We start from the raw sequence: 14,043 nt of genomic DNA on the forward strand, positions 1-14,043 counted from the left end.
ATGCCTTTTCCACATAACTCACATTTTCATAAATATTTCCGAGGGATTCTCCAAAAACTATTTTCAGAATCTAGAATGAACTAGTATAACATTTTCAATTTGTAAGCATTGTGGAGCCAAATTTTTAAGAATTCTTCGTTTTCTGCTTTTGATATTTACAAAACTATAACTTTTCGATCCATAATTTTCCATCTTGAGTCAACAAGATGAAACTTCTCCGGTTGCTAGCCACTACATATGACAAATAAAAATTGTTTTGATCATCCTAGTGGTGTAATGATGCCTTTCTTATTCTTTTGATTCTTGAATAAATAAAAAATTCTTGTTCCGCAAGAACTTACAAAACCTAATTATTACTTTATCCCACTTCTCAGGCAGTTTTCGACTTCCATCTCGAAAAACTGTCTCGTCTTTTGAGGTGATCCAAGTTTGAAATCAATTTTTGATTTCTGCAAAAGAAGAAAACCGATGTGACCTGCCATATCATGTTCCGTCGGAATAATCAGTAATCAGAAGGAGCAATGTAAGGAGGAACTGGCGGGTGCGACAAATGTCCCACTCGAGCGTTTCCAACTATTTTTTCACGACTTTTACGGCATAAGACCGAGCGTTGTCTTGCAGGAGACTAACTTTATCATGTCTTTACTTGTATTCCGGTCGTTCATCTTGTAATGAAAAGCGCAAACGCATGCAGTTCAGTTGGAACGTTATCACCATAAACATCCACAAGCATTAGATGCTCTTCAGCTGCACTTTTCTTCCAATTATTACAGAAAACTAAAACTTCCCGCAAGTACTTCTTAGTTAATACAGAATTGCTCACAGTGAAAACAAGGTTTAAAAAAATTCGAAGCAATATGAACTGAATATTAATGACAGATGTCTAACCTCTTGAAACTGTCGACATCAGCTGTTACTGTTCAATATACATAACAGCCATGGGTTTGACTATTGAAAACGGATCGAACTTATTTGTACTCCCAATACGTTCGAAGATAAAAAAAATTTAATAGTGACTGTTTTTATCTTAAAGTTGTTGCACGATACGGTCGAATCTCATATGATTATTGCATCAAAAGAAATGTCAATGAAGGTTTAAACATTTTCGAGTTACATAGAGTGAAAATTGAACATTTCTGGAGAAATGTCGAATATTATTAGGGTGAATGAGAATGTCTGTAGTGATAGAAAATTATTCGACTTAGGTAGTTTATGAGGTAGGTTTAAAAATCAACAAATATTTGATCACATTTGAATATTATTTTGTTGGAAAAGGTAGGGTCTAGTTTTAGAAAATTGCTACACTCAGCTAAATTTTCTTTTTCACAGTATGTAATATTATAACGATTTGGTACTAATGAAATTTCCAATGATAGCTAAATGTATATCCAACATCATGTCAAATATATAAGATAATTTTATGAAACATAAAACTCTTCTTAAAATTATTTTTTTTAATTTATTCATTTTTAAATGTTTAACCAACCGATCTCTCTTAAATATAGAAATTGCTGGCGAGCTGTGAAAAAATAGTATTAAACTTAACACCAGACGAAAGAGAAAACTTTTCTTTACCGTTTACTACTATGACTTACTCTCAGAACGATTCTCGACTGTTAGTTTGTAAAGACAGTTAAAATATGACCCTAATAAAACTCGACAACTTCTTCAGCTTAAGAAAACAGAATCTCACATACTAAGGGCTGGGGTCCACTAGGAGATTGATAGTACATATTATCTCCCTCCGGACAGTACCAGCCTAGATGCCGTGATGCCGTTTCAGGAGTTTCTTTTTCCTTTCAGGTGTCAGATTTTTTCGATGTAAACTCTTCATTAAACTCCATTCAACTTATCAATGTCCGGTTAGCTTCGGAGAAAGTGTGTTTTCTTCTTCCATGTCAGTGCATGTTTTTCAAAATTATAAAGTGAATGTGAAAAGTGAAAAATCAACTATTGTGCAAATCCATTAATTTTTTTTTATTTAAAAGATATTTTATTCAGGCCTATTTACGTACAAGCTTTACGTGGCCGATTTATCTGAGTTTTGAGATATTTTTTTTGTCGTGAATACGACTTACTTTACTATGGGGTGCCTTTTCAAAATTAGCCATATGGAAGAATGGGCAGAACTTAATCGTGAATATCTCGACTTGTATTAAAGGCAGCAACATAATTCTTTCACCATTTCATCAAAAATATGATCAGGAATTTAGGATAATATTTTGAACAGTGTGAGATAACCACAAACAACTCAAATATTAAGTTTTCTCAAACTTTGAAAACAACGCGGAAAACTTTTTATTTTTGCTTGGTTTTTCGCGCAAGGACGACGATTTTGAGGTAGTCAGGCACATATCTTCAACTGACTGCGTATAAAAGAGGAAACGTGGTCGAAATTCGGTCATTTCTTCTTGTGCGTTGGATGCAAGCAGACGTCGTGGGACCAGCAGCTTCGGAGAGCAGACCTTTTGCGTGGTGCCAAACCTCAAACGCTCAGGTCGTGCTCTCATTTGGACTTCAGTCGTCAGGTGGAGCAGTCGTCAATGAAAGCAGACCTTTTGCGTGGTATAAAACCTCAAACGCTTAGGTCGTGCTTTCATTTGGACTTCAATCGTCGGGAGCAGCGGTCATCGATAATGAGAGCAGGCCTTTTGCGTGGTGCCAAACCTCAAACGCTCAGGTTCGTGCTCTCATTTGGACTTCAGCCGTCAGGTGGAGCAGTCGGCAATGAAAGCAGGGGTGGAATCATGTAAGGTGATAAGTGACTATCACCTCCTGGTGATAAAGAGGTGATCACCAGAATGTTTGGAATCACCGAAGGTGATCACTTTTACTATCACCATCACCGGTGATTGAGCTAACTTCACCCATATATCACCTGTCAAGAAACGTCAACCGTTCAGGAGTTAAATATGAAAATGGCGTATACCGTTGATATTAGAAAGAGTAATATATGAAAGTGGCGTATACCCACATAATATTCAAAAATCTGAAAGTTTAATTTTCAATTATTTTCATTAATTTGTTTGGTAAACATTAAAAATCTTATTATACATATGTAATGTTTTTTTGTTAATTAAGTACAAATAAATAACAAAAAACATAAAATGTGTATTAGTAAATACACTCACAATGCATTCAAGAAAGGTATACAACATTAATTTCGAATACAATTATGTGTAATGCAAAAACTAAAATCGTTTTCGTATTCAACGGTGGCACTACACCGGTGTAGGGCAAAAAAGGATGAGTTGTAACGAGTATAGTCGGTACTACACTGCACCAGTGCAGCGCAAAAAATGAACGGTCTAAGAAGTTCGTTATCGTTCGAAGTAACATTACAATAAACAAGCAATTTCCTTTTTAAACCATAGTTGTAGCTTGAACTCATTTTCCTTGTGCGACAGTAAATAAATGAAATCATTGAGGATAATTTTTATTTACGGGAAATGCTTTTCATTCACGGGTTCATCGAAACATCAATATTATAATATGAGCTGCACTTTGCTATACGATATTCAATTGAAGTTGTTATTTCGTACACATCGCAGGAATTTCATTTATCGAACAATTTTAAAAGAATATGTGGATGCAATCGACGGCAATGCAATCAAATTTACATGTCTGCACTTCATCTGGAGCGGTTAGATTCCGACTGTTTTTGTTTAGCAACACAAAATATAAAATCTCACTGTTATTAAACATAAACATCCTATCTATGTTTAGTAATAACGAATTTATATCACCTTTTAGCAGCACTCATTTTCTATATTGTAAGAACGCAAAAATACAAAAGGAATTATTCTGATAAGTGACAACAAAAAAGCTATCACCGGTGTTTTGACATAAAGGTGATGATTAAGTGGTGACAATCACCTTACGTGATTCCAAAATATAAGCGCTAAGTGAGCCCTCTCGCAGTGTTGACAGAAGTGGGTGATTATCACCTTACATGATTCCAAATTTTCAAAAGTGATAGTCACCTGGTGATAATCACCTTACATGATTCCACCCCAGATCTTTTGCGTGGTATAAAGCCTCACACGCTTAGGTCGTGCTTTCATTTGGACTTCAATTGTCGAGAGAAGCGGTCATCGATAAACCATTCGTTTTTGCTAGCTTAGGTACAACCCCACGTCTCAAACTGCTTCGGCATGTTTGACATGCTCTAAAGTTATCTGTGGATTCAAAAGAAGCTAATGTAATAAGCAAATTTTCCTCTTCTCTGTTAATCGTTTTCAAATCATTTTGAAACCATAATCGATCGCAAACGCTACACACTACACCAAACTCATTATCAGTAAACCGCTTTTTGAACTCGCGATCAGCCCTTTCATAAACACACATCATATCTATAAAGAAATAAAAAACCATTCATACATTTCATTCTCGGCAGCTAGTAATGGAATGCAAAACTATATATTCTAAGCGTAAAACAATTCATTTTTAATATACTAATATAGACTGGGTACAACAAATTTCTGAAGTAATTTCAATGAAAACTTTCAAGTACGAAGATTTCATTAAGAGACAATTGCAATGGTCCGTTTTGAAATGTGTACTTCCGTTGTGCAATTATAATTTTGATAATAATGATAATAAAATAATAATAATAATAATAATAATAATAATAATAATAATAATAATAATAATAATAATAATAATATAATAATAATAATAATAATAAATAGTAATGATAATAATTATAATAATAATAATAATCATACTAATCGTAATGAACAAATTACTAAATGACATTAAAAGTTTTGAAGTAATAAAATCAATCATATGAAATATCGATTATTCAGCGCGCATTAAGGTTAATCAACAGGATGTAAGATTATTGGAAAATATCAAGAACCGTTATTCTGCTATCCGTAATATTATCACTAGAACTTCGAACGAATATTATTGATATTTCTAAAAACGCTGTCGAAATCCAGGGTAGCTTGGATCCGATCGGAAAATCAATACGTCACTATTCAGAATAAGTGATAATAACATACCTGATCGGATTCCATTCGAGTGCTCATCTTGTACTCCACTAGGTTGCGAACTCAACGAACCACCTCCATCACTCGGCTCTGCTACTGTCTGCTCAACGCGTCTCAACAGCCGACTCGGCTCTCCTTCTGCGAGTTCTGTTGAAGCCTTCTGCTTCTTCCGCTTGCGGTAGCAAGCTTTGTATTTCGCCTGGAGATGCCTCGATCGCGCCATAATCGATACGTTGACAACGACAGCCAAATTCGAAATGAATGGCTTCTGAGTCGGTGCTATGCATTTTATATAGCAAATCAGAAGGAAGTTCTACAAACTGCAACCAATTTAAAAATGGGTTGTATAGAGTACAGAAAAGTAAAATTTCGCATAATTCTTTGGGAGTATTATTATGGTTCTAAAAAGAACCGATTTGAAGAATTCTGAAATTAGGAACTGGATCTGAGTTCAAGAATTAAATTCAGAAAAGGTCTGCTTTCATTGCCGACTGCTCCACCTGACGGCTGAAGTCCTAATGAGTGCTTGACCTAAGCGTTTGAGGTTTGGCACCTCGCAAAAGGTCTGCTCAGTTTGAGACGTGGGGTTGTACCTAAGCTAGCAAAAACGAATGGTTTTGTATATCCCAATCGTCCGCTAGGTCTACCTCCACTTGATCCCATAAGTGAGAGACTCATCTCACCAAGAATACCTTTTATGCAGATTCGCCGTTTGCGTCATGCTGCAGGTAGTCATTCAATTATGGGACAAATTATTAATGTACCAGTAGATGTTTCTGAGATGGTTCGCGTGCTTCCTAGAAACATTGATGATGATTATTCATTCAATGTTAGCATTAAGAAGCATTCGATTCACAAATCATCCTATTTGAATGGATTCGTTAAAAAAGCTACTGTGAAAAAGTGGCTTATGTACCTTGTTGATACTCCATTATACCGTCGTTATAATATAGTCATCAATCAAGATCAACTAAACCAGTTTGACCACTCATCGTCAACATTACTTGATCCTGACAACGAGCTGGAATGTATTGATTCTGAGAGTGATTTTGAGCTTTTAATTGGACAACAACAAACGCTCCTTTGGAATGAAGACCAGTGTTTGGAAATTGCGCCCGCTCAGAATAGAATTCCTCTGTCAATAATATATGACGAATTTGCGGAAGAACTCTCATTTCCAGATATTTATTTCGGGCATCCACGCACTTATAGAACTGATGTTCATGTTACACCATTTATGATGGCTACAAGTGAGCTCAGGCGCCAGGATAGGCGAGGTGCCAAACCGAAACACCTGTTGTATATGGCAGCAAAAATAATGCGACTTCGTGTTTCAGAAGGTTTGCACAGCACTTTTAAGTGTATGGGAACTGCGAATATAACTCGCGAAATGTTAAAGAACCGAGAGTTCTTGGAGACTTGCATTGAGCGTAATTTATCGTTTCTCAAATCTATCCCAAATTCAGTTCAATATTGGCAACAACGTAAGCATGATGTTTTCGCTATGATTAGACAACTTGGAAGACCAACAATATTCATGACTTTGAGTGCCAATGAAACTCGATGGCCCGAATTGTTAAAAATTTTATATAGACTTTCTGATGAACATATCGCTAATTTAGCAAACCCAGTAGATCAACTGACTGCTTTGCAGCGAGCTACACTCGTTAGTGAGGATCCAGTCACTTGTTGCATTTATTTCAATAAACTCGTGGATACCTTGCTCAACATATTATCTTCGTCAAGATTTAGTCCCTTTGGTGAATATTATGTGGTCGATTATTTCAAAAGAATAGAGTTTCAGCATCGTGGCAGTCCACATGCACACATTTTGCTGTGGTTAAACAATGATCCTAAAGAAACAATTTCAGAGGACATGCCCGCTACAATTGAACTTATTAATAGACTTTGTTCCATCAATTCTAACAGTAATCAGGTACATAAGCATACATTTACCTGTTACAAACGGAACGAAAAGCGATGTCGGTTTAATATCCCATATTGGCCCATGGATCAAACAAGAATTATTTTGCCAATGCCATCGAATGACTCCCGTCGTAATCGGTTGATGAAAAAAGATGAAGAAATGCGCGAAAATTTGAATATAAAAATTTATGCGACATTAGATGAATACCTTTGCGATTGTAATTGTTCATACGATGACTACTTGGATGTAATTCGTGCCTCCACACCAAGACCTATAATTCTTTTGAAACGTTCCATGGAAGAACTTTGGACCAACCCGTATAATAAATGGGTTGCAAACAAATTACTGTCAAACATGGATCTTCAATTTATTCTAGATGAATATTCATGTGCTGCGTATGTTGTTGAATATGTTAATAAAACGAACAGAGGTATTAGTAACTTACATCTCGAATTAGTTAAGTTACAAGAAGAATACCCTGATCAAGATTATGCTTCATTACTGAAAAAAGTTAGTATTAAAATGCTAAATTCAGTAGAAATGTGTGCCCAAGAAGCTGCTTGGTACTTACTACGTCAACCAATGTCAGAAGCCAGCCGGAAAGTACAATTTATACCCACCATGTGGCCACATGAACGTATAAAGTCTAGAAAGCATACTAAACAAATGGACGAGGAAGGAATTGATGATGATTCTACCGATGTTTGGACGCTGAACATAGTACAAAAATATGAAAAGCGTGCAGATCTCGATGACATTTGTTTAGCTGACTTCGTAGCGTGTTACACGAAGGATAACAGTAACACGAATTCGTATAAGAAGCGAAATGCACCTCGCATAGTGCGATGGTTGAAATATAAAATGTCTGAATTAAACGATTACAAGCGTGAAATGGTTCTTCTGTTTCTACCATTTCGAAATGAAGCTTGTGATATTCTTGATCGTAACAAGTTCATAGATTTGTATGATCAAAATAAAACTATCATATTCGACAAGTTAAAAGAATATGATTGTGATATTAAGTTGGAACAGATCGTCGAAGAATATCTTCGTGTTGCAGAAGAAAATGAAAGTGATGATCAACAAAAATCCAACGATAAACACAATGAGTACGTACGGGCCATAACTATGGAGCCCAACGATGATGATATAGAACAGTTGCCTACTGGTGCTCTGTCAGCTGTCATCAAAAAACGTACCAATGTCATGAGCAAACAGGATTATTGTGCTATGGTCAGGGCCACAAATGTAGATCAAAGAAAATTGATTTTACATTTGATTGATATTTTGCATGCGTTCGACGGTATGAACACGCCTTTGCAGATATTCTTCACTGGCCCCGCAGGATGTGGTAAAACGTTTACTCTGAAAATATTGATGGAGACTTATAATCGTTTTAGTCAAGCACACAATTTACTTAAAAACGCATATGTCGCCTGTGCATCAACAGGGAAAGCAGCGGTAGCTATTGGAGGCACTACAGTTCATTCTGCTTTTCGAATTTCAATGGCACGTAGAAGTAGTTCAAAACTTGGGTTCGAAGCACTTCAACTGTATCGCAATGCTTTTGCAGGCGTTAAAGCGATTATTATCGACGAAGTAAGCATGATTGGCGCAGATATGCTTAATATTATTCACACTCGGTTGCAAGACATCACTGGGAACTATGATGATCCTTTTGGCGGAATTCATATAATATTCAACGGCCAGTTTTCAAGCCATGTAAAAACTCTATTCTTGGACCTGTACTCTGGCAATCACTTAATTTCTTCCCATTAGTTCAAGTTATGCGACAAGCTGACATTGAATTTTCTTCCATACTTACTAAAATAGGTAATGGTATGCCACTTACTGATTCTGAAAATGAGCGTATTGAAAGCCGCTTTCGAACAGCTGAGTGGTGTAAACAAAATGTTCCGAATGCTATACGTCTCTTCCATCGCAATATGGATGTTGAAAGATATAATACGGAAGCATTGCGTGAACGAGAGGGCTATGATTTTATTGTCAACGATGTTTTCACAGGTTATCGAAATGCGGAACAACTAGCTAGTGCTAGATTAAAGATGCATAAGATGAGCGTAGTGGAAACAGGCGGTCTACCTTATCTATTACGGTTGACGCTTGGAATGCCCTATATGATCTCAACTAACATTGATGTCGAAGATGGGCTAGTTAACGGGGCCATAGGAGAGCTTAAATTTATCGAACATGATGATGATAATCCCGAAGAGCGCATTATTCGATTATGGCTAAAATTTGAGAGTAATATTATCGGTGCCAGCTTAAAGGTCAAATCTAGACCTTTAGTGTATTCTAACCCAGGTCAACTGCAATTTGATTGGGTACCTATATTAAAACGATCAGCCAATATTAAGCTTGGTAGCATCAACTGTAAAAGAATTCAATTTCGGATAGTTAGTGCATGTGCACTCACGGTCCATAAATCGCAGGGAGGTACATTTTCTGAAATTGTACTTGACTACGATAAATCTTTGGAACAACAACTAGTATATGTTGGATTGTCACGGGTGACAACAATGGATGGGCTTTACTTAACTAACCAAAAGAACTTCTTCAAATTTTGGCACTCAAAGGGTAGTGATTCGCCCAGAATGACGGAACTGAGAACAGAGTTAAACCGACTATCCAGTCATAAACTATCCACAATCAGTGACGCACTGTTGGATTTTATCGCTATGACAAATCAAGGTTTAAGCTTAATCAGTTTCAATGTTCAAAGCTTAAATGCTCATGCTTCAGATATTTTCACTGACAATATACTAACCAAAGTTGATATTTTAGCATTTAGTGAAACTTGGTTGGACAATTGTTCTGCAGTGAGTATAACAGGCTATAATTGCATCGCCGAATATAAACGTTCTAATTGTAGAGCTGGTGGTGTTGCAATTTACCTAAAGGACATTGCGTCTTTGATTGCTACTGTTCATAAACTCGAACAACTTAGTGAGCAATATGATGAAAATTTGTTGTTGGCTGACAATTTCGGCGACATATGTGCAATCGATATTATGCTAAATGGTATAAAAACACTGTTAGTTGTTCTATATATTTCGCCAGATACAACTTACAAAGAGAAGCAATTTTTCATCACGCGTAATTTATTTTTATATTCTCGTAAAATTACACCGATGATCGTTGTGGGGGATTTCAATATAGATGCCTCAAAACAAGATAATATTAAATTCATTGATTTCATGAGCAAGTATATGAAGCTGGATATGGAATCTGATCCTTCACAAGCTACTACGCTTGGAGGCACATGTATCGATCTTGTTTTTGCTAGGAACATCAATGTAGAAAGCCGTAGATATATTTCATACTTTTCATATCACAGGCCTATTGTATCATTGATCAATCCAGCAACTTGAAGTTTCCTTTACTGAAAGATTGTAATCGATTGTGAACGCTATACCTACACAAACCATATCAGTATCGCACCCACGGACAACAGCCTGGTCAGCCTGGAAACAGATGAAGGAAGTCAGCGGTATCCATCGAAAGTCAACGGTATCCATCGGAATTCGAACTCAACTCGTCACTCTCCATCACGAACGCTTTCATAAAAGGTTCTTTTCAGAGCCACCATTATTTTATTATAAAGAACTATACTGCTTATTTCATAATATTTAGTTGCGTTTCAGAATGATTAATGTAACTAATCTGTAATCTAGTCTAGGCGCATCGTTTAAAATTCTAGTAATGAAAGAGGGGGAAGTTGCACAATTCAAACAATCGATCAACTACCAATTCGAATTCGGAAGTATAAATAAAGCGTGTCATATTCGTATTCACGACATCCAGTTATGTCTCTGACATTACACACCCGTACTTTTTTTTGTATTGGATCTCGTTGTCACCCTTTTTCTAGGGGATTTAATTTGAAGATTTCATTTTTCTCCTGCGAGGATTGAGGGGCAGTTTGTTCGTGTTTCGTCTCGTCATCAATTGCCGTGGTATTGTTGTTGATTTCGTTGCTAGTTGCTGTAGATGCGCCTTGTTGTACATTGTTTGCAGTTGCTGGTTGGTTAGATGGTAAGCTGTTAATTGCAGCTGGTGTACTTTGTTCTATAGAGGATACGTTGGATGGTTTCGTTGAAGGGGATGCTTCACTGTTGTTGGTGACTGTCACAGGTGTACTGGGGTTGCTTGGGGTTGGTGTGAAGGAAGCACCGTTGTCCTTCGGTATAGTTGTCTCCTTGTCCGGTTTATCACATGGCTTACCGTAGTGAACAGCTTTTTGGAAATATTGACATGTGGCCATCTGATTGTCATAGGTAACAAGTGATTTGCACGGAATTCTTGTATCTTGACCGAAAATCACATAGGAAGGTATAGCCTTCTTCAGGTGTATGCGTAATAAACGTACGCCATTTAGAATACCGGGGAAAAAGTTCTTCCACTTTTCTTTTTCGATAGAGAGAATCTCTCCGTATTGGGACATAGTTTTGCGAATATAAGAATCGGTGACGCTTGAGGGAAGATCATGCACACGCACTTCTATAGCACTATCTTCCATATAAACTGGAATGTTGTACTTGATATTTTCATGCTCCACATAGTGCACATTGTTATTGTCTTTTGCGAATTGAACTGCATCCAACTCTTTATAAAACTGGATGTGAACAACATTATTGGTCTTATTGCATTGAAGTAAATGCACACGTTTAATGTCAAGATGCATTTGCTCCTTAAGCAAACCTTTAAGTTCTCGTATCGAAGGTCGAATTTTGCACTGTCTGAAGTCAACAATAATTGTACTCTTTCGTACCGGCGGTAGTATTTGTTCGTTTGGTTTACTACTTTTTGGATAAATACTTGTTTGTTTGATAAATTAATAATTTTTTCTCGGTAGCCGGCTGCCCAGATCAACCAATATATTCAATTTATAATTTTTATAAATAAAATAATGAAGCGGAAATAATAAACAATCAAGTTGCGCGTGAAATCTGTTGACCTTTGTCTGGTGATTTGAAATGATTTTACAAAAACTTTTTAGAGTATGTCACTACAATGAATCAACTATTTTGTCTAAATACTATTCACTCGTTTATTTTGTAGCAGATAATTCCATTTAGAAAAAATAGGAAAGTTTTTATTCGTTACGCGATAGTATTTCAAATTGTCCTTTAGTTTTCACGAATGAGAACTGTGAATCAAGACTTCTCGGGACTTCAATATAGGATATTGTTGAAACGTTCACTCGTGAAGTCAGTGAGTTTAGTGGTGCGTCCGAGCATCTTGAACCGAAACATACTAGCTCGCGCGCGAGTACTGAAATTTATATTAACAAATATCCTTCTCCCGTGAAACTTGTGGAGTTCGCAGTAGTATATACGGCCTCTAGTAACAACAAGTGTTGGATTAACATCCCTTCCCATTCTTTAGACGATCTACGTTTGGACCTGGCCGGCGCCGGTACTGATCAATGAATTCTGGGATTACCAGACGATGTACATTGAAGGATGATTTACCAGTGCCAGGTCGGATCATCTAGAAATTCCCTGTACAATTTCAGCTAATCCCTATCAGTAACGGAGTAGCAACCAGGGGTGGTCGGTCAAGCTCAAGCTCAAGCTTAAGAAAACAGAATCTCACATACTAACCAAATTTGCACCAAAATCTGACAATGGTATTCAACTATTTTTATAGAGTATATTTTTGAGAATGCACAAACGATTTCATACAACTTCGTCTTGGAAATGATTTTAGTACAATTAACATTTGGGATCCTTTCGGATTACGCATAAGCGAATAGAAAGTGTGTTGGCAGTCTCTTTGGTGGTCGTTTTATTACTGCTTTACATATGTACAAATTAACAGCCGATTGGCTTCACTGTTGTGTGGTATTGGTAGCACAAAGCGATCGGTTGATCGGTTACTATGTACGTGTTCTATATACGATGGTGACGTTAGGGTTACCAGGCGAGTTCGCCACAAACAGTTTCCGACATGTCACGATTTGAAGAAAATGCATGCAAAAATAAATACCCCCTTTTTAAAAATCAGACAATAGTTGAATCAGTCTCTGCATCCGTGTAAAATAAATTTTTTGTCATTCTAAAACCGTGTGCCAAGTTTTGGTCGAATTGAAAAAAGTCTATTCTGATTTTTCCACTTTTCCTGTTGTTAATTTCTGGAATTGCTCTTTGGTGAAAAAAATATTCCATTTTGAGTATTGATTATAGAAACAAAGATTTTGTTTTAATTCCAGTTGGTTGAATATGTTTCGATTAATTCAATGAAACTAAATCAAACTATTAAAACATAATCCTGCGCTCCTGTTACTTTTGTATATGATAACTCAACAGGTTAATATTGTTTAAAGTACCAACCTCTGATTTTAACACGAATTATCAATTTTCGCTGGTTGAATAAATTGTGCACTTCAACAATTATTATATAAAGCAGTAGTCGATCACTATAGACATTTTTATTCATCGAAAATTTTGCTGAATGTTTTATGGTTGACATTACCATGTATAAACAAGCCATGTATATTGTGAGCTTTCGGTGGTTGATTACCTTTTACATCTAAGATGCATAAAACGATTATCTATCAATACCTTTTCTATCAAAATATTGTTTGCTTGTACTGATTGAATTTCCGATAAACATTAAAAAATGTCAAAATCTAGTAATTTTCGATGATAGTAAACTCCTTTCTCATTCAAATAACTAATCGTCACTTATAAATGAATTGTGTATTTTTAATACAATAATTGAGATTCGACTCGATTTTTTCAAAAAATTTTTTTTTTTGAGATAACACTAAATCTCGACTTTTCATGCAATTTTAAGATTTTTAGCATCAACAAAAATTTTCCATTTCGGAAATTTCATGTACTCCCCCCTGTGGTGCTTTTCAAGATCGAAAATTTTCAAACTTTAACCGCTGGGCAGCACCCCGTACTCTTGTCCGATTTAGCTCAAATTTTGCATGAGGACGTGCTTAAACTTCTGAACAAAAGCGCTTCGTTAGAGGTGATCCCAAAATATTAGCACCCTTATATACATTAGAGCGGCAGAAAACAACATGTTTTGTCGGTTACGTCACTTATACCATTATAACTCCGGAACCAACAGTCACAGGCATTTGGT

The sequence above is a fragment of the Malaya genurostris genome, chromosome 2 (assembly GCF_030247185.1).
Source record: "Malaya genurostris strain Urasoe2022 chromosome 2, Malgen_1.1, whole genome shotgun sequence".
Classification (NCBI taxonomy): domain Eukaryota; kingdom Metazoa; phylum Arthropoda; class Insecta; order Diptera; family Culicidae; genus Malaya; species Malaya genurostris.